At 41.8% G+C, this 20153-nt stretch overlaps 1 protein-coding gene across 1 annotated transcript in view; it reads right to left on the bottom strand.

Moving 5' to 3' along the window:
- The window catches only part of LOC112267760 (tensin-2), a 90774-nt gene extending 80265 nt beyond the window's left edge, over positions 1-10509 (bottom strand). Inside the window, exon 1 of the mRNA XM_024445938.2 lies at positions 10350-10509. The gene's annotated coding sequence lies outside the window, so the exon portion shown is untranslated. The remainder of the gene's footprint in view (positions 1-10349) is intronic.
- Between the last annotated feature and the right edge of the window lie 9644 nt (positions 10510-20153).

Below are 20153 nucleotides of genomic sequence, written 5' to 3'. Positions count from 1 at the left end.
GTCAGGCTGACTTCAGGCCCTTCCCTTTTTCTTGCTGTGTTCAGCCTCTCTCCCTTTTTTCCTCCATCGTTCCCCCTGAGATTAGATGGCGCCGCTCAGTGCGACACCCTGTCGACCCACTGGACTCTGCAACTTAGCACATGAGGGGCGGGCATACACAGTGCAATGGTTCTATCCTACTATTTTTCCTCTCATGTCATGGGTAAGCGACTAGATAGTACCTCACAAGCCAAAACCTTATGCACCAACCCAGCAACTCTGCATGAGGAGAGAAGACACACACTTTGCCTTAACATCCCTCTCAACTGAAAACAATAATAGGCTCTGTTCCTTTAGATCTGTGTCGAGTAACACAGGGATTTAGGACCTCCTCGGAGAGCCAGCTGGTATTCCGCCAAGCCATCAGGAATAACACCCCACAGCAGAGCAGGAGAACAAACACAGTTAACACACTATCAGCCCCCCCACATACACACACACTGACTTGCATCTGCTGCAGTAGAGAACTACTCAAACTGTGAGATACACAAACAGACTAGTCTCAAATTAGCCCAATAAACACACAGCCACGCAGGGTACACGCAGGACCCTCCACACCTGCCACCAAGAGTCCTGTACACAGCAGGGGGTGAAGAGTGTTCTCCACAAAAGAAAAATCATGTTCAGGACTAGAGGTCGACCGATTATGATTTTTCAATGCCGATACGGATTATTGGAGGACCAAAAAAAAAAGCTGATACCGATTAAATCGGCAGATTTTTTTCATTTATTTGTAATAATGACAATTACAACAATACTGAATGAACACTTATTTTAACTTAATATAATACATCAATAAAATCAATTTAGCCTCAAATAAATACTGAAACATGTTCAATTTGGTTTAAATAATGCAAAAACACAGTGTTGGAGAAGTAAAAGTGCAATATGTGCCATGTAAGAAAGCTAACGTTTAAGTTCCTTGCTTAGAACATATGAAAGCTAGAGGTTCCTTTTAACATCAGTCTTCAATATTCCCAGGTAAGAAGTTTTAGGTTGTAGTTATTATAGGAATTATAGGACTATTTCTCTCTATACCAGTTGTATTTCATTAACCTTTGACTATTGGATGTTCTTATAGGCACTTTAGTATTGCCAGTGTAACAGTATAGCTTCCGTCCCTCTCCTCACTCCTACCTGGGCTCAAACCAGGAACACATCGACAACAGCCACCCTCGAAGCAGCGTTACCCATGCAGAGCAAGGGGAACAACCACTCCAAGTCTCAGAGCGAGTGACGTTTCAAACGCTATTAGCGCGCATCGGTTACACCAGCCTAATCTCAGGAGTTGATAGGCTTGAAGTCATAAACAGCTGCTGGCAAATGCACAAAAGTGCTGTTTGAATGAATGCTTACGAGCCTGCTGCTGCCTACCATCGCTCAGTCAGCCTGCTCTGTCAAATCATAGACTTAGTTATAACATGATAACACACAGAAATACAAGCCGTAGGTCATTAATATGGTCGAATCCGGAAACTCATCTCGAAAACAAGACGTTTATTCTTTCAGTGAAATACGGAACCGTTCTGTATTTTATCTAACGGGTGGCGTCCATAAGTCTAAATATTCCTGTTACATTGTACAACCTTCAATGTTATGTCATAATTACGTAAAATTCTGGCAAATTAGGCAGCCCAAACTGTTGCATATACCCCGACTCTGCGTGCAATGAACGCAAGAGAAGTGACAATTTCACCTGGTTAATATTGCCTGCTAACCTTTCTTTTATGCAGGTTTAAAAATATATACTTCTGTGTATTGATTTTAAGAAAGGCATTGATGTTTAGGTACACATTGGAGCAACGATACGCACCGCATCGATTATATGCAACGCAGGACACGCTAGATAAACTAGTAATATCATCAACCATGTGTAGTTAACTAGTGATTATGATTGATTGTTTTTTTTAAAGATAAGTTTAATGCTAGCTAGCAACTTACCTTGGCTTACTGCATTCGCGTAACAGGCAGTCTCCTCGTGGAGTGCAATGTAATCAGGTGGTTAGAGCGTTGGACGAGTTAACTGTAAGGTTGCAAGATTGAATCCCTTTAGCTGACAAGGTAAAAAAAAAAAATCTGTCGTTCTGCCCCTGAACGAGGCAGTTAACCCACCGTTCCTAGTCCGTCATTGAAAATAAGAATGTGTTCTTAACTGACTTACCTAGTTAAAAAGATTAAATAATGGTGTAAAAAATAAATAAAAATCGGCCAAATCGGTGTCCAAAAATACAGATTTTCGATTGTTATGAAAACTTGAAGTCGGCCCTAATTAAATCGGCCATTCCGATTAATCGGTCAACCTCTATTCAGGACCACACCTGAGGGGTAGCTAGCTAATTTTGATAAGTAACTAGAGGGGTATTCTACAAATCAGGTTTAAGGAGCTCTAGCGAGGCAACTTTGGTCAACTCGGAGTTCAACTCGGGATAACCAGTCATACAATATGGTTCACTTTTTAGTCAGATAAATTTCTATGGCAACAAATCCTTCAGAACTAACCTGCTCCCGAGCAGGCTCAGTCAACACTAACTCCATTTATTCTGAGTCTGACCTGCAAGTTGAGAACAAATTAAATCAGATTCCCTCTCTCTCGCAACGATTGCATCACTATCCCCTTCATTTCAGGAATACCGATTAAAAATTGGATTAATATATATATATTTTTTTATTAAAATGTTTAAAATACCTAGTACATTATTTCTAAATAACAGAATGCATTTGAAACTTCATACAGGTAACACTTACAGTATAATAACAGTAAAAAATGGTCTCGGTCCTAAATTGAAAAGTATCTGTGTGTGTTCAGTTTGTAGGCCTACTACCCGGGTAGAGCACATGTGCATGTTGGAGCTCTTATAGATACCAAGATTGATCCAATTAATAAGTGTGTCCTCAATGAGATGGATTGAAGGAAATACATGCTAGCTCAATGGCTTTTCTCAGTTACCATACAACTGCAGTAAAAAACAAGCTACGTAACTCACCGGTTTCCACATGGATTTTGACAAAAAAAAGAAATGTTGAAACACTGTTCTTGACAAACACACCGTCTTGAAACAAAACCAATCTTCAAAACAAATAAAACTTGGCTTCTCACCCAAGGGCTGATAAATGATATAATATACAATATTATAGCGCCCTCTAGGGGAATTACAATATATTGAATCAGGAATACCCAAATTCTATACGGGTGTAAATTGTCTGGATTATATCCTCCCCTTCCGAATCTGCATGCGTCCCAGCATGTACTAGACGTCTTAAGTCGGATTCAACTGGGTTATGTCGGGGGAATGCGTAAACTCAAGGGCTTGGGAGAAAGCTTTGTCTAAACCATTTAGAATAGAATTCATAACTAAGAGTAAGGGGTTACCAAGGAATATGTAAGTCAGCTCTTCGAGAGGATTCATCTCAGCATGGTCATCTTCTGGAGTAGGGTTGACTCTTGCTCAAGGAATTTCATGGACAATGAGGATTGTCGGGTAGCTGAACTTTTTCTGAGCCGACTGAGGGTTGTAGTACTCCACCTCTTCGTCTTTTCCACAATGTCGGTCTGCTCATCTTCCTCTTCAGATACTGGACTTTGCTGAGGAGTTGTTAGTTTGGGTCTCTGTTCCAGGTCTTGGTCCTCTTCAATTTAAGCAGACGGCGCAAGGAATCCACAGGGCAAGAGCAGATCGCAATGTAGCTTCCTCTCCGCAACAGCTTTTCATAACAGACCTGCTGGCTTTCTGTCCTACTTCTACCCGCATGAACTGGTCCTGAACCCAACTGCAGTCCCGCAATGTTATTTTAGGGCGTATGTGATTTTTTTTAGTAGTCTGGGTGGCCATTTGATGAATTCTTCAGCAGTCTTATGGCTTGGGGGTAGAAGCTGTTAAGGATCCTTTTGAACCTAGACTTGGCACGCCGGTACAGCTTGCCGTGTGGTAGCAAAGAGAACAGTCTTTGACTTGGGTAACTCGTCTTTTACAATTTTTTGGGCCTTCCTCTGACACCGCCTAGTATATTGATCCTGGATGTCAGGACGCTTGGCCCCAGTGATGTACTGGGCTTTACGCACTACCCTCTGTAGCAGCTTCAGATCGGATGCCGAGCAGTTGCCATACCAGGCGGTGATGCAATCGGTCAGGATACTCTCGATGGTGCAGCTGTAGAACTTTGAGGATCTGGGGATGCATGCCAAATATTATCAGTCTCTTAAGGGGGAAAAGGTGTTGTAATCATATCTATAGCCAAGCATAGGCTATAGCCTAGTCTATTTAATTGAGACCACACCTGATCTCGCACATATGGCGACAACTTGAAGCAGCAAGAATGATGAGAGCAGACACTTGCACTTTCTCTTAGGCTATATCCTGTATGCAAAACATAGCACATCTTTAAGGATGACAATTTGCAGGCAGAAACAAATAAATGGGTAATCGATATTTATTAAAAATGAAAAGGTGCAACGCTTGCTCACCATGGTAGCCTATGTGCACATTGCAGATTTTTCTTACAATGATCACATTTTCTAAATGCACCTCGACTCATTGGTTGAGTGCCCTCCACTTCTTTCCATTACCAATATTTACTTAGGGACACTGTAGCCAACAATAGTCTAATCATAATTAATTATATTTCCTAAGAAAGATAACTGCCACGTGACTCTCCTCCCACGCATATCCAGCCTACATTATTTCATTGAGACTACACATATACCAGGCACACTTGATCTTGCACGCCCAACTAGGACAGGTAGGCTACTTAGCTTGAAGCAACTAATTGTGTGTGTGTGAATAATGCGCCAAAGAGCTGCTTTTAATACAATACGTAGGCTAAAGCATACAAAGCAGAAAAGACTACCGTTTCCAAATAATCTGTGGGACAAAAATATTTTCACCCCAAAATTGTTTATCTGACTGAACACTCCCAACTGCAGCATGAAAAATGCAGATCGCACCGCAATGATCTCTGTCGGGACTCGCAGCCCTCTAGTTTCCGGTGCTACAGGTAGATTGGGTAGTCGCCGATGTGATCCGTTGTCCTGTTAATTCCTGTGTGACAAACTGCATTGTTGAGACCTTGAGAGCCATTTTTCTGTACTTCTTTGGAAGATTGATTTAGTAGAATGAGTCCCCTCTGTTGATCAGTTTCCAATAATGACTCCGCTGTTAAGTACAGGCTGATCCATGTCTCTGTTCTGCTCTTTCGTCCTGCTGCCTAATGATAGACGTTTCCCGGTGGTGACTATGGTAATCCCTCTACTGATGGTGGGATCATTCCTCTGCTCTGCAGCCCAATCTTGCAGTGACATCTTGGGAAGTGCTTGAACCAGGGAGAATATCAGGAGAGACACTGGACAGCAACAGGAGAGTCAGTACTGACATTTCTGAGCTTGAAGATCTGTAGAGTTTCTGAACCACAGCTTTCACAGCTTCTCTTGGGAACAGGGTTCACGGTGTTCCTTCATGAATCAAGCAGTGAACTGCTGGACTTTGTAGTCTTCAGCTTTGGAGCGGAGGTCAGTCTAGGCTTGGTCGTGTGGACTTCTGGACAGACCGTCTGCGTCTCGATTCCTCTTGCCAGATCTGTACTGGATGTTGAAGTTGGACAGATCGGCTAGCCACAGTTGTCCTGCAGCGTCGAGCTTGGCAGACGTCAGCGGGTTGTTGTCAGTAATGATAGTTAATTCAACACCGTGGGGTAGTCAAATAACTTGTCAGTGGCAGCCCACTTGAGAGCTAGAAACTCCAGCTTGTGAGTGGGGTATCTTCTCTCAGTTTGACAGCCCTCAGCTGGCATAAGCGACGACGCAGTCGTCCCTGTTGCTCTTGGTACAGAGCTGATCCGAATCCAAGCAAACTGGCATCAGTGTTGAGGATGCAGGGTTGCTTGGGGTTTGCAAACCCTAGGACTGGAGCAATGGTCAGTTTCTCAATGAGTGATCTGAATGCACCTTCACATGTTTCAGTCCACTTCTCATTGAACAGTTTCTTAAGATCTGTGCTGGAGGATGACTTGGGACCTTTGTTTTCATCTATGAGATAACCAGCAGTCAGGTTGTTCAGAGGCTTTGTGAGTTTGGAATAATCCTTGACAAACCTGTAGTATTCAGTGAAGCCTAGGAAGGATTTCAGCTCGCTGATGTTGTTTAGCCTTGACACATGGTCAGAGCAGTGATTTTGTCAGGGTGCATTTCCATTCCATTCTCAAAAATTATATGGGCCAAGTATCAGACTGACTTCCTGAAGAAGTGGCACTTTTCAAATGACAGCTTGAGACCGAACTCTCACAGCCTGTTCAAGACACGCATCAGCCGTTCTTGATATTCTTTGAGCGTGTCTGAGAACACAATGAGGTTGTCAAGGAACACAAGGACTTTGTTCAGGTTCAGGCTGCCCATATATACACTGAACAAAAATAAACGTAACATACAACATTTAACAATTTTACTGAGTTACAGTTCATATAGGGAAATCAGTAAATTGAACTTACTTATTAGGCCCTATTCATGGATTTCACAACTGGGCAGGGGCACATCCATTGGTGGACATAGGCTTACCCACTTGGGAGTCAGGCCCACCCCCTGGGGAGCCAGGACCAGCCAATCAGAATGAGTTTTCCCCACAAAAAAGGGCTTTATTAGAGACAGAAATACTCAGTTTCATCAGCTGTCTGGTTGGCTGGTCTCAGACAATCCCGCAGGTGAAGAAGCCAGATGTGGAGGTCCTTGGCTGGCATGGTTACACGTGGTCTGCGGTTGTGAGGCCGGTTGGAAGTACTGCCAAATTCTCTAAAATGACGTTTGAGGCGGCTCGTGGTAAAGAAATGAACATAAAATGCTCAGGCAACAGCTCTGGTGGCCATTCATGCAGTGAGCATGCCAATTGCACGCTCCCTCAACTTGAGACATCTGACATTGCGGTGTGACAAAACGGCACATTTTAAAGTGGCCTTTTATTGTCCCCAGCAAAGTGCACCTTGGCAAAGGAGAAAATGCTCACAAACAGGGTTGTAAACAAATGTGTGTTTAACATTTGAGAGAAATAAGCTTTTTCTGCATATGGAACATTTCTGGGAACTTTTACTTCAGCTCATGAAACATGGAACCAACACCTTACGTGTTTATATTTTTTCAGTATACTTCTCCATGACATGCTGAAAAGTGCTGGGTGCATTTGTGACTCCTTGAGGCATCTGGTTGAACCCCCAGAATCCAATGGATGTGAAAAGCAGTGTTTGCCTTGCTCCTCCATTTCAACTTGATAGTGTCCCGACTGCAAGTCCATGACAGAGAATCACTTCGAGCCCGTCAGAGCTGAAAAGGTTTCCTCTATGTTTGGGGAGGTGAATACGTCTGATGGTCTGGTTGTTCAACCTGTAGTTGATGTCAGAGCTCTTTCAGGTGAAGTCGTACGGCTTGGTAGTCAGACAGATGGATCTGGCTCTCTGCTTGAAGTTGGATTAGAGAGACCAATGCGGTGCCTGACTGCAGTTGTGTGACTATAGTCAAGGTCACCCATGGCAAACAATTCAAGGATGGAGCTCAGCTTGCTTGTCGAAAGTGATGGTGCTCTCAGAACCTGTCAGATTCAGTGTTGCACTCAGCAGTGGTGGGAGTGAGACACTATTCTTGAGCTTTGTTTCTGGGTATTGACAGTGAGGCGAGGGACAAGGGGATGGAGAGTTCTGCAATGTTGCGGTTTGCTGACACTGATGTCATGAGCAGTCTCGTTCTTGAGTAGGATTGGTACTTTAAACAATGACGTTCTTGGACTTGACAGGATGTAGCTACAGAAGAGCAGACCACCTGGCATGAGTGGGAGGCTCCACCAGCAGTGGGTACTTTTCTTGTGCAGTCATTCAACACCATCTTCTGTGCTGCTGGAACAGTGACACTCTTCTTGCATTGCAATTTGACTTTCCCCACTTTGCTGTTGTCTTGCATCTTCTGTACAGGCTATTGGAGTGGCGCGTAAGGGCTCGTCTCTGGCTTGGTACGAGCTCTGCCATCTTTGTCGGCTGTACATGCTTGTACAGGATGTTGGGATGACTAGGGCTGTGTTGGTTTTTCCAGGGATGTTCTCGGGAAAGAGGATGTTGACCTCGACGTAGCCTAGGTAGGGCACAGCTTGACCTCTAGCACCAACCTCTGATGTTGTCCAGGGGGAGAATAGGCTGGGATGGAAGGACTTAGTGAATGTTGTCACTTGTAAGCCTGAATCGAGAAGGGAATTGCTCTGGTTTCCTTTGATAATGACGACAGCCATTCATCTTGGCCCTACTAAGCCAATGAATTTGTCAGTGTTGTCAGCCTCAGTATGTCCCTCTACTAAAACCTTGTCCCGTTTAAAGAAAGTCATTTATACTTTCATTTATACTGCTTAGCTCGTAGCTCCTTTACTTCTAATCGATAGCAACTGTCATGTCTTTGTCTATGTCGGATTAAGTGATATGACATGCTATTCTATAAAATAATTTCTCCGTAATTAATATTACCTGATTGAGCTAATCATGTAAATGTAATTAACTAGAGTCAGGGCACCACAAAATAATATTTATAGAGCTGTTATCTTCCGAATAAACTCTTAAAGACCTAGTAATATTTTACATCAATAGCAGTCAATATTAATCGTCATCTTAATTCAGTCTCATCTGAAAGTTGTAAATTCTTAGTTATCTGCACAAACCCTGGCTCACAAGTTGAATCAGCAATACAAAATTGGGTTTAATTATTTATTTACTAAATAACTAACTAATCACACAGAATTACACATACACATAATTATATCATAACTTGATTACAAATTACGTCATAAAGGAAAACGTCCCTAGCGGGCGGAACAGATATGACAGCTTGTTACGCAAAAGAAAAGGGGCTGGGTTTGAGTGCAAGAGCGGGAAGACAGGAACAAAGGGAAGAAGCTGTGCTATCCTAAATACAGTATCTTATGCATTCTAAATTACCTCCCAATTGGAAAAGGAAAATGCAACAAATATTTACTCTGAGCTGCGCTTTGGTAGGTTGGTGGTAGATGGAAGGCAGTGTTGCCCAACCGAGTCCTTTGAAGAATGTCTCTGCTGGTAAATTGGATACGTTGTAGTAACGTCGTTGTGTGGTAGACGGGACACTGTCTGTTCCTTCCTAACCTGCGTTTGCAGCTGCGGTTGCTAACTCAACGGCTAGGAGGTATCACTTCTGTAGTGAATAAGAGTTCAAAGTTCATACAATTCGCAACCAAAGCTCACGCTGATGTTGGCTTCGTTCTGTAGTTATTATCTGAACCATTCTGACAAAGGACCATCGTCCTCAGAACAGAAGGTTATATTGTTGTCCAGGGCTTATATAGGAAGGGAGAGAAGGGCGTGTTTGAAAAGATTTATAGCCCATGTCCCTTCACAGGGGCGGGCCACTGATTGAGCAGAGCCCTATTTTATGAAAACCCAAATCTCACATTTTAGAAGCTAATCTCACATTTCATCCAATCACAAATAATTTCATATTTAAACATTTAAATTGAACAATTCCATGTGAATCCGATAACTCTGATGTTTAGACTTTCCACTGTAAAGTTTGTCATCTTATCATTGATGAGAATGTCTCAGATGACAACCGAACTGACATCATATTCATTAAGTACCACCGCATATGTTCAATTGTTCGGATTACCAGAATATAGTTCATTCCCCCCCGCCTTTTGATGTTCCCAGAATCTCTATGTTAACCAAGGGTTTTGCAAATGTAACATCAGTAAGGTAGAGAGGGAAAAAAAGGGGGGGGAGAAAGAGGTATTTATGACTGTCATAAACCTACCCCCCAGGCCAACGTCATGACACAACTTTGTTGATGGGGTTGAGGCCAATCTTCACTACACCTGAAGCAAAACCATGCTTTTGGCCAGAGCGTTATGTGGTGTGCCTTAGTCCCGGCTCTTGGCTTTTGGGCTGCTCTGGGCTCACAGCTGCTCTATATTTTCAAATCAGCCACCTCACGCTCTCAGTCTCAGAGACGTAGGCTTCCAAAACCTCCGGACCCGTGTCTGTAGTGACGTCTCTAGCACTGTGATGCTGTGCCTTACACGGAACCCAAACCAGCTGCGCGCATGCGCACCATCGTGTATAAATGTATTTTGTCCCCCCCACACCAAATGCAATCACGACAAGTAGGTTAAAATATCAAATACATTAATATGGAGAGAGGTCGAAAAGCATTAAACATTTACGGCAAGCTAGCTAGCTTGCACTTGCTAGCTAATTTGTCCTATTAAGCTAGCTTGCTGCTGCTAGTTCATTTGTCCTGGGATATAAACATTGAGTTGTTGTTTTACCTGAAACGCACAAGGTCCTCTACTCCGACAATTAATCCACACATAAAACGGTCAACTGAATTGTTTCTAGACATCCCTCCTCCCGCTAGGCTTTTTCTTCTCTTGACTTTATATTGCGATTTGCAACTTTCATAAATTAGGTGCATTACCGCCACTGACCTCGTTTGTCTTTCAGTCACCCACGTGGGTATAACTAATGAGATGGCACGTGGGTAGCTGCTTCTATAAACCAATGGGGAGATGGGAAAGGCAGGACTTGCAGTGCGAACTGCGTCACAAATAGAACTGATTTTAGCCCTTGGCAACGCAGATGCTTGTTGGCGCGCGAGCAGTGTGGGTGCAATAATTTAATAAAATAGATTTCTAAATTAATTTTGTAGTCAGCCTGTTAGACCGCTGCGCCACTTGGGAGGTGTCCTCTTCCATTCTTAACTATAGGAGGAGCTCTGCAAAGTCAGGGGGTGTCTCTGCCTTGATGTCCAGCCGCAGACTAATGAGTGGTCCCAGCAGCCTTGTGTGAACCGTTTCCCCAGCTCAGGGTCAGCCCGTTTCACTTACGTTCTCTTCACAGCAGCACTGAGGAGTACCTGCAGCCTCTGTAAGTGTTTAGATACCCTCTCACCTGAGTTCTGGTGGGTGTTCTGGAATCTGGAATATATTTCATTGCTGTCCTCCGGAGGCCATAAGCGGACTCCAGAAGCTTCAAATAGGCTCTTGGGGATGCAGAGGCAAACTGCCTCACCAGGTCCGAGGCTGGGGGAAGCAGAATCTCCAGGACCCTCCACTGCTGTATTTAGAGGTGCAATCTTGTAACATCAGTTTGACATGACACCATGTTTCATAGTCAGGTTCAACTTTGCCTGAGAAGGAACATAGCCATTTGAGTTGGTTCCGTGTTATGGAGGTGTTGTTCATCATGACATGCTTTACCACAATGCGATGGACTTCAGGTGAGTTGATGACATAATGCAGCTGCACATCAGTCCTGGTTGGAGTTGTTCACCTCCTACCGTGGACTTCATGTCTGAATGAGGGGGTAGCTGGAATGGGGTGGTCTGGGTTTGATTATACCTCTTCTCAGCAGATCATTTCAGTAAGAGTGTGTCGCTATCGTGTGGACACGGTCATTGTCAGATGTAGTTAAGTCATAAGAGGTAACTAGGGGGTGGTCAGTGGGCTGTAACTCTACCCATACTGCTTGTAAATAAATAGAATATCAATGTCTGAAATATGTCTGTACCAAACCCCAAAACACCAGCTAAATATGTGCTCTGCTTTCAATTATCCTGGCTAGCTTGCCACAAAATGATGTAACACTTATCACACTATGCTGTAGTGTCTGGGTTAGAATCTATCGTAGTTGACAGGCACAAGGGTTGTATTAAAAATGATTTTTAAAAATGTCACATTTATTACAGACAATCACATTCATCAATGCACAAATATAAACAGTAAAAATGGTCTCTGTCCCAAATAGAAAAGTATCAGTGTGTGTTCAGTTTGTAGGCCTACTATCCAGGTAGTGTGTGTGTGTGTGTGTGTGTGTGTGTGTGAGTGCAGGTTGGAGTGCTTATCTGTATCCAAGATGGATCCAATGAAGTGCACACTCAAAGTGATGGGTTGAAGAAGTAAATACAGTGGTGCAGCCTGCATGCGCCAGTCGAGTCAAATGGGTCATTAGTGGTTAGCTCGCCATTCTTCTTTGAGATCACTGAATCACCTTCAGTGATCTGGTCTTAGAATCAACCAATAAAAACATTAAAATCTGCAGAGCACAGGATCTCAGTCAGAATCTCATAGTTAGTGGTAAAACTTCTCAATTCAATACAAACATTACAATGACTGCCAAAAAAACTGGTAGCAACAGTATTGTACAAAAGTCATCAAGTAAATGCTAAAGTAAAGAGCTTAGCACAACATATTTACATACAATAGCATCTCCATTTAAAAATATATTTTTCAAAATTCACAACAGGAATAATAGCATCTCTAATTTAAACACCATTTCAATAAAATTCTTAGTTCCATGAGCGAGAAAAAATAACACATTCTAGAATGATCACTCAAGAGCTAGCCCAGCAATACAGCAATACAAGTAGCTAGACATAACTAACACTTCATATGAGCTAAAAACTACACTCATTTACATATTTAACTCCAATTGGTTTTTAGTTACAAAACTCAAAATGAACATGACAGTAATATACTTATTCTACAAAACTCTGCTAAAGACATGCTAGTGCAATGGCTTTTCTCAGTTAGCATGTTAGTAGAAAACAAGCTAAGTAACTCACCGGAGTACATGATTTTGACAATATTAATACATCTTCAAACTGTTCTTGATAAGCACACACTGTCTTGAAACAAAACAAACTTGAAAAGTAATATCACTCAAAACACTATAGAATTCAGTTTTCGCTCTGGTTAACTCGATGGTATATCACTCTTGCTAGCTTGTGATGGCATCTGACTGGCGCGGTTTCTCACTCACCGCCTGATTGAGCATTCTATGATCTACAATACTATAACGCCCCCAAGGGGAATTACAATATTTTGACTAAAGAAAAACCCAAATTTAACACCAGTGTAAATTGTGGGTTTTCGACACAGTAAAACTTTTGTATGGACAAACACAATTATTATTACTACTATGTTCAAATTAGTTTATTGATAAGAGTTGGAAAAAAGGTGTTCATGCATTGATAAGCACACCAAAGATCGCATTAACGATAATAAAATAGAGAGGGTACGTCTAAACGCCTATTTCACACCATAGCCTGCTTTATTAGCAATAGAACTTTTCCTTCATTTTGATTTCGGCACAAATGAAAAAAATGTGGCACTGACTTGCCCATTGATTGATGTTTCAGCATTGTATACAGTGAGGGAAAAAAGTATTTGATCCCCTGCTGATTTTGTACGTTTGCCCACTGACAAAGAAATGATCAGTCTATAATTTTAATGGTAGGTTTATTTGAACAGTGAGAGACAGAATAACAAAAAAATCCAGAAAAACACATGTCAAAAATGTTATAAATTGATTTGCTTAATGAGGGAAATACATATTTGACCCCCTCTCGAACAGTAAGATTTCTGGCTCCCAGGTGTCTTTTATACAGATAACGAGCTGATATTAGGAGCACACTTTTAAAGTGCTCCTAATCTCAGTTTGTTACCGGTCCACAGAAGCAATCAATCAATCAGATTCCAAACTCTCCACCATGGCCAAGACCAAAGAGCTCTCCAAGGATGTCAGGGACAAGATTGTAGACCTACACAAGGCTGGAATGGGCTACAAGACCATCGTCAAGCAGCTTTGTGAGAAGGTGACAACAGTTGGTGCGATTATTCACAAATGGAAGAAACACAAAAGAACTGTCAATCTCCCTCTGCCTGGGGCTCCATGCAAAATCTCACCTCGTGGAGTTGCAATGATCATGAGAACGGTGACAAATCTGTCCAGAACTACATGGGAGGATCTTGTCAATGATCTCAAGGCAGCTGGGACCATAGTCACCAAGAAAACAATTGGTAACACACTACGCCGTGAAGGACTGAAATCCTGCAGCGCCTGCAAGGTCCCCCTGCTCAAGAAAGCACGTATACATGCCCGTTTGAAGTTTGCCAATGAACATCTGAATGATTCAGAGGACAACTAGGTGAAAGTGTTGTGGTCAGATGAGACCAAAATGGAGCTATTTGGCATCAACTAAACTCGCCGTGTTTGGAGGAGGAATGCTGCCAATGACCTCAAGAATACCATCCCCACCGTCAAACATGGAGGTGGAAACATTATGATTTGGGGGTGTTTTTCTGCTAAGGGGACAGGACAACTTCACCGCATCAAAGGGACGATGGACGGGGCCATGCACCGTCAAATCTTGGGTGAGAATCTCCTTCCCTCAGCCAAGGCATTGAAAATGGGTCGTGGATGGGTATTCCAGCATGACAATGACCCAAAACACACGGCCAAGACAACAAAGGAGTGGCTCAAGAAGAAGCACATTAAGGACCTGGAGAGGCCTAGCCAGTCTCCAGACCTTAATCCCATAGAAAATCTGTAGGAGCTGAAGGTTTAAGTTGCCAAACGTCAGCCTCGAAACTTTAATGACTTGGAGGAGTGGGACAAAATCCCTCCTGAGATGTGTGCAAACCAGGTGGCCAACTACAAGAAACATCTGACCTATGATTGCCAACAAGGGTTTTGCCACCAAGTACTAAGTAATGTTTTGCAGAGGGGTCAAATACTTATTTCCCTCATTAAAATGCAAATCAATTTATAACATTTTTGACATGCATTTTTCTGGATGTTTGTGTTGTTATTCTGTCTCTCACTGTTCAAATAAACCTATCATTAAAATTATAGACGGATCATTTCTTTGTCAGTGGGCAAACGTGCAAAATCAGCAGGGGATCAAATACTTTTCCACCTCACTGTAAATGAAGAGTTCAGTGTTCGTCTAGCCACGTGCGACATATGTATGCACAGTTATCCACCGTCTTACTACGGATGAAGACTGAGCTGGAACGTGAAGCTAAATGAAGCTGGTAAACTTTAGAAAACCCTGAGTAGATCAAGCGGTCTTCATAATAAAAATGTTAAATGTTCTGGTTAATATATTATTTTAAAAGCTAAACAGATGTGTTTTTCTTGGTTGAATCAATTAGACCAGGGCAATTTCAAACTCACAAAAAAAACAAGTTATCAAAATATTTAGGCAAGTTAGCTGTCCAAATTAGTCTTGCTTTGTCGTAGACAAAAAGTGAAACAATGGTTTGAGAAATATTTCAAACAATTCCCTACATTCTGCATGACAATTACTTGTTCTACATATAAATTATCGTTTTAACTGTGGCACAATGCAAACTATGACATCTGTTTATTGTTGATTAATGACAATGGTGTATCGCAGTTTCGTGGCCCACCACAAGGTCCGAGCAAAGCGCCACCCAACCGCTCAAAATTATAAGTCTATCAACAAATGTTGTGCCATGGGGCAGTTTTAAAGCTAATCTCATGCTATGTTACACATTTTGCCATGAACCAGAGAGAAAATTTGCCGTTTTAGAGTTCATGGATACATTGATAGACAACCTCAACTTTTCCGCCCACTAATTTGTCTTAAAATTTACATTTGAACTATATATTTTGATAGACCAAAGTATCCCCAATCACACTGTGTAAAGGAAAAATCGAATTAATTTGTTTAGCATAAAAAGCATTTCATTTTAAACTGTTGAACAATTGTAAAAAGGCCTTTGTTTAATTCTAACATTTGGTTATTCAAATATGTAATACAAATCTCCAAACATATTATTTTGTTTTATAACACACTCCAGGGCTAATTTATTTAGCATTTTGGCATGTTTTTCTAGATTTAGAACATTAAACATTTATAAAGCATACAATCCATCAGCACAGCAAATACTTATTGTTTAAGAGTATGTTGCAGAACAGGGATGAAAATACTTTTTCAGAATAAAAAGATCTTAAGGGGGTTAGAGTTCAGTGACGGAGTTGAGACATTTTTGCCTCAATGTCAAATAAACATTTGTAAAACATGAATTTGAATATCCCCAATAAAAAAAAACACCCAGATCTTTCAGCACTGACAGAGTTAATGTTTTACAGAGTTGACCATTTGAATTTTTCTTCATTCAAGCTGTATACACAGAAGCAATGTTGTTTTTCGACTCTAAAATCTAATTAAATAGAATATGAATGTTGGTTAAAATATTACATCCTGGTGCCTTCTTTGCAAGGCAGTGGAAAACCTCCCTGCCTTTTGTGGTTCTGTGTTTGAAGGGGGGGGTGTACAGAGATGAGTCAGTCACTATTACTACAGAGTGAGGGCATGCAACCTATGAGACTTGAGTAGATTTTTACTTCTGAATTTAATTAGGCTTGCCATAAGTGTTGAATTCTTAATTTGATGTATTTGTAATACAATTACAGACATTATGGGGTTGTGTGTAGGCCAATTAATATCCATGATTACCTGTTTTTTGAATTTAACACTTTTTGGAGAGCTTCAAATTGGGATCCTTTGCTCAGTACAATGGCATTTCCAGGCATACAATGCTTTTGGAAAGTATTCAGACTTTCACTTGTTCCACATTTTTTAGACTTATTCTCGAATGGATTAAAATATTGTTTTTCCTCAATCTACAAACAATACACCATAATGACAAATCAAAATCAGGGGTTTAGAAATGTTTGCAAAAGTATTAAATAAAAAACAGTAATACATTATTTACATAAGTAGTCAGACCCTTTGCTATGAGACTCTGAAATTGAGTTCAGACGCATCCTGTTTCCATTGATCATCCTTGATGTTTCTACAACTTCATTGGAGTCCACCTTGGGTAAATTGAATTGATTGGACATGATTTGGAAAGGCACACACGTCTATATAAAAAAGGTCCCACAGTTGACAGTGCATCTCAGAGGCAAAACCAAGCCATGAGGTCAAAGGAAATGTCCATAGAGCTCCGAGACAGGATTGTCTCGAGGCACAGATCTGGGGAAGGGTACCAAAACATTTCTGCAGCCTTGAAGGTCTCCAAAAACACAGTGACCTCCATCATTCTTAACTGGAAGAAGTTTGGAACCACCAAGACTCTTCCTAGAGCTGGCCGCCTGTCCAAACTGAGCAATCAGGAGAAGGGCCTTGGTCAGGGAGGTGACCAAGAACCCAATGGTCACTGACAGAGCTCCAGAGTTCCTCTGTGTAGAGGGGAGAACCTTCCATTAGTACAACCATCTCTGCAACACTACACCAAATCAGGCCTTTATGGTAGAGTGGTCAGACGGAAGTCATTCCTCAGGAAAAGGCCCATTACAGCCCACTTGGAGTTTGCCAAAAGGCACCTAAAGACTCTCAGACCATGAGAAACAAGATTCTCTGGTCTGTTGAAACAAAGATTAGACTCCTTGGCTTGAATGCCAAGCGTCACATCTGGAAGAAACCTGGCACAATCCCTATGGTGAAGCGTGGTTGTGGGAGCATCATGCTGTGGGGATGTTTTTCAGCAGCAGACAGACTAGTCAGGATTAACAGAAAGCTGTACAGAGAGATCCTTGATGAAAACCTGCTCTAGAGCGCTCAAGACCTCAGACTGGGGCAAAGGTTCACCTTCCAACAGGAACGACCCTAAGCACACAGCCAAGACAATGCAGGAGTGGCTTGAGGACAAGTCTCTGCATGCCCTTAAGTGCCCCAGCCAGAGCCCTGACTTGAACCCGATCAAACATCTCTGGAGAGACCTGAAAATAGCTGTGCAGCAACACTCCCCATCCAACCTGACAGAGCTTTAGAGAATGGGAGAAACTCCCCAAATACAGGTGTGGTAAGCTTGTAGTATCATACCCAAGAAGACTCGAGGGTACATTCGCTGCCAAAAGGTGCTTCAACAAAAGTACAGAGTAAAGGGTCTGAATTATACAACCATTTGTAAATGTGTTTTTGCTTTGTCATTATGTGGTATTGTGTGTAGATTTGTTTTCCCCCAAAATCACTTATCAATTTTAGAATAAGGCTGTAACGTAGTCAAGGGGTCTGAATACTTTCTGAATGCACTGTAGACCCAAAAATAGAATATTATTATTGAAAATATTTTAGAAAATTCCAAAAACAAAATTTCTCTGAAAGTAAATGTTAATCTCAAATAACACAACTATATAAAGTTTCCCTGCAAGACAAGGATTGTCCCGACTATCAAGAATCCCGAGCTAGTTTCCTGCTAGAAAATGTGCAGTTTTAAAGCTAATTTCATGTAATAAAAAACCAAACACCCCCAATGTACATGTCAACACAATTAAGTATTCAAGTATTTTAAGTATCAATTAAGTACATCCACCAGATGTACTGTAAATACATGACCACATATGTACTGTCATGCACAGGCCCAATTAATCAGTCACTTCAAAATGAGAAAATGTAATCTCAGAGTAATCCTTAAATCCTGTCTTGAGCAACAGCTGGACGAAATGTGTTTAACTTGATGGCTTTTAAATTGATGTCATTATTGCATCACTGTGTTGAAAAACAAACATCTGCACTGTGATAGGGGATAACGGTGACGAGATTTAGTTCGGTTTAGTGAGTCATTGTTGCTGTTGGCTGCCAAATTCTTTCAGGATTAAGACCCACCTAAAGATCCCTGTTGAATAAGTGATGTGCAAGCATCTTCACAGCTTTGAGTTACATGGAAACTTATCAAAATATGGGAGAAATATTCATTTATCTGATTAAATTGGGAATTAGGATGCAGTTTATATGAAAACCTTCACACCACATCAACTCTGGTATAAGCAAAAGCTCATAACATTTTCAGCCAATTTATTATTCCAAGTAGTTAAGTTAAAAAGGCTCAAAGATTGCAAGTTAAGGTTTCCATTACACTGCGAAGACAATTCATTGTCATTCCTCATGGACAGTCAGTATGGGCCCTTTTCCAAAGGGATTAAACAAGTATTCTCCCCAAAGCCTATGCATACAACCTCAGAAATCAAAACCCCTTTATGACTAAGAATTATAAAAGCTACTTCTCAAAAACACTACCATGGAAACACCTTCCCAATACATCAACAGATCAGTAGCATTGCATGCTAGCTAAAGTTAGCTATGCTACACTTGTAGTAGCATCCTTGGACATCACATTTCCCCATAGCAATGCTAGATTTTCATTGGGGGGCGCTTGTTTTGCGGGGGGGACCTGGTTATTGGCCGGGTGGGCGGAGTTCGCACTCGATTTACAATTTAGGAGCCCAGTGGCAAACGGCGAACGCCCCACTCCAAACAGATGGGTCAAAAACAAAATTGCAGGTGGTGGAGAACTTCTGATAATTGATCAACAATGAGGAAAATGGCAGTGTCATGGTGCCGTCTGAAAAACTATTCTTCATATTTTGATCAGTCTGAATTTCTCCTCTGTCACGCTTTACTTAGTGATGACATTCACAGCTCCTAGGCTCTACAGTACTCAAATACAACAGCAAACTCCTCCTTTGCCGCTTTCGTGGTTCACCATGAGCTAGCTGTGCAAAACAGGCACACCCATTGAGAACCCTGTCATCGTTAGTGTTGGCTGGACCAATGAGGGTACTCTGTGACAATATATACAGTGTAATCAGGAAGTACTCAGAGCTAGATTTTCCCCCCACATTGTTAAATTACAGTTTATTCTAAAATGTATTAAATTGCCCCCCCCCCCTCTCAATCTACACATACCCCATAATGACAAAGAAAAACAGTTTTAGAAATGTTTGCAAATGTATTACAAATAAAAAAACAAGTATTCAATTGACATAAATATTCTGATCTTTTCCCAGTACTTTGTTGAAGCACCTTTGGCAGCGATTACAGCCTTGAAGTCTTCCTGGATATGACGCTACAAGTCAAGTCCATGCTCTGGTTGGGCTTCTCAATGACATTGAGACTTGTCCTGAAGCCACTCCTGCGTTGTCTTGGCTGTGTGCTTAGGGTCGTTGTTCTGTTGGAAGGTGAACCTTCGCCCCAGTCTGATAACCTGCTCCAGAGCGCTCAGGACTTCATCAAGGATCTCTGTACTTTGCTCTGTTCATCTTTCCCTCCATCTTCACTAGCCTCCCGGTCCCTACCGCTGAAAAACATCCCCACAGCCACCACGCTTCACCGTAGGGATGGTGCCAGGTTTCCTCCAGACGTGACACTTGGCATTCAGGCAAAACAGTTCAATCTTGGTTTCATCAGACCAGAGAAACTTGTTTTTAGGTGCCTTTTGGCAAACTCCAAGAAGGCTGTCATGTGCCTTTTATTGAGT

The sequence above is a fragment of the Oncorhynchus tshawytscha genome, linkage group LG02 (genome assembly GCF_018296145.1).
Source record: "Oncorhynchus tshawytscha isolate Ot180627B linkage group LG02, Otsh_v2.0, whole genome shotgun sequence".
Taxonomy (NCBI): Eukaryota; Metazoa; Chordata; class Actinopteri; order Salmoniformes; family Salmonidae; genus Oncorhynchus; species Oncorhynchus tshawytscha.
The sequence above is the reverse complement of the archived record's forward strand: the minus strand, read 5'-3'. Positions and strand labels throughout refer to the sequence as shown.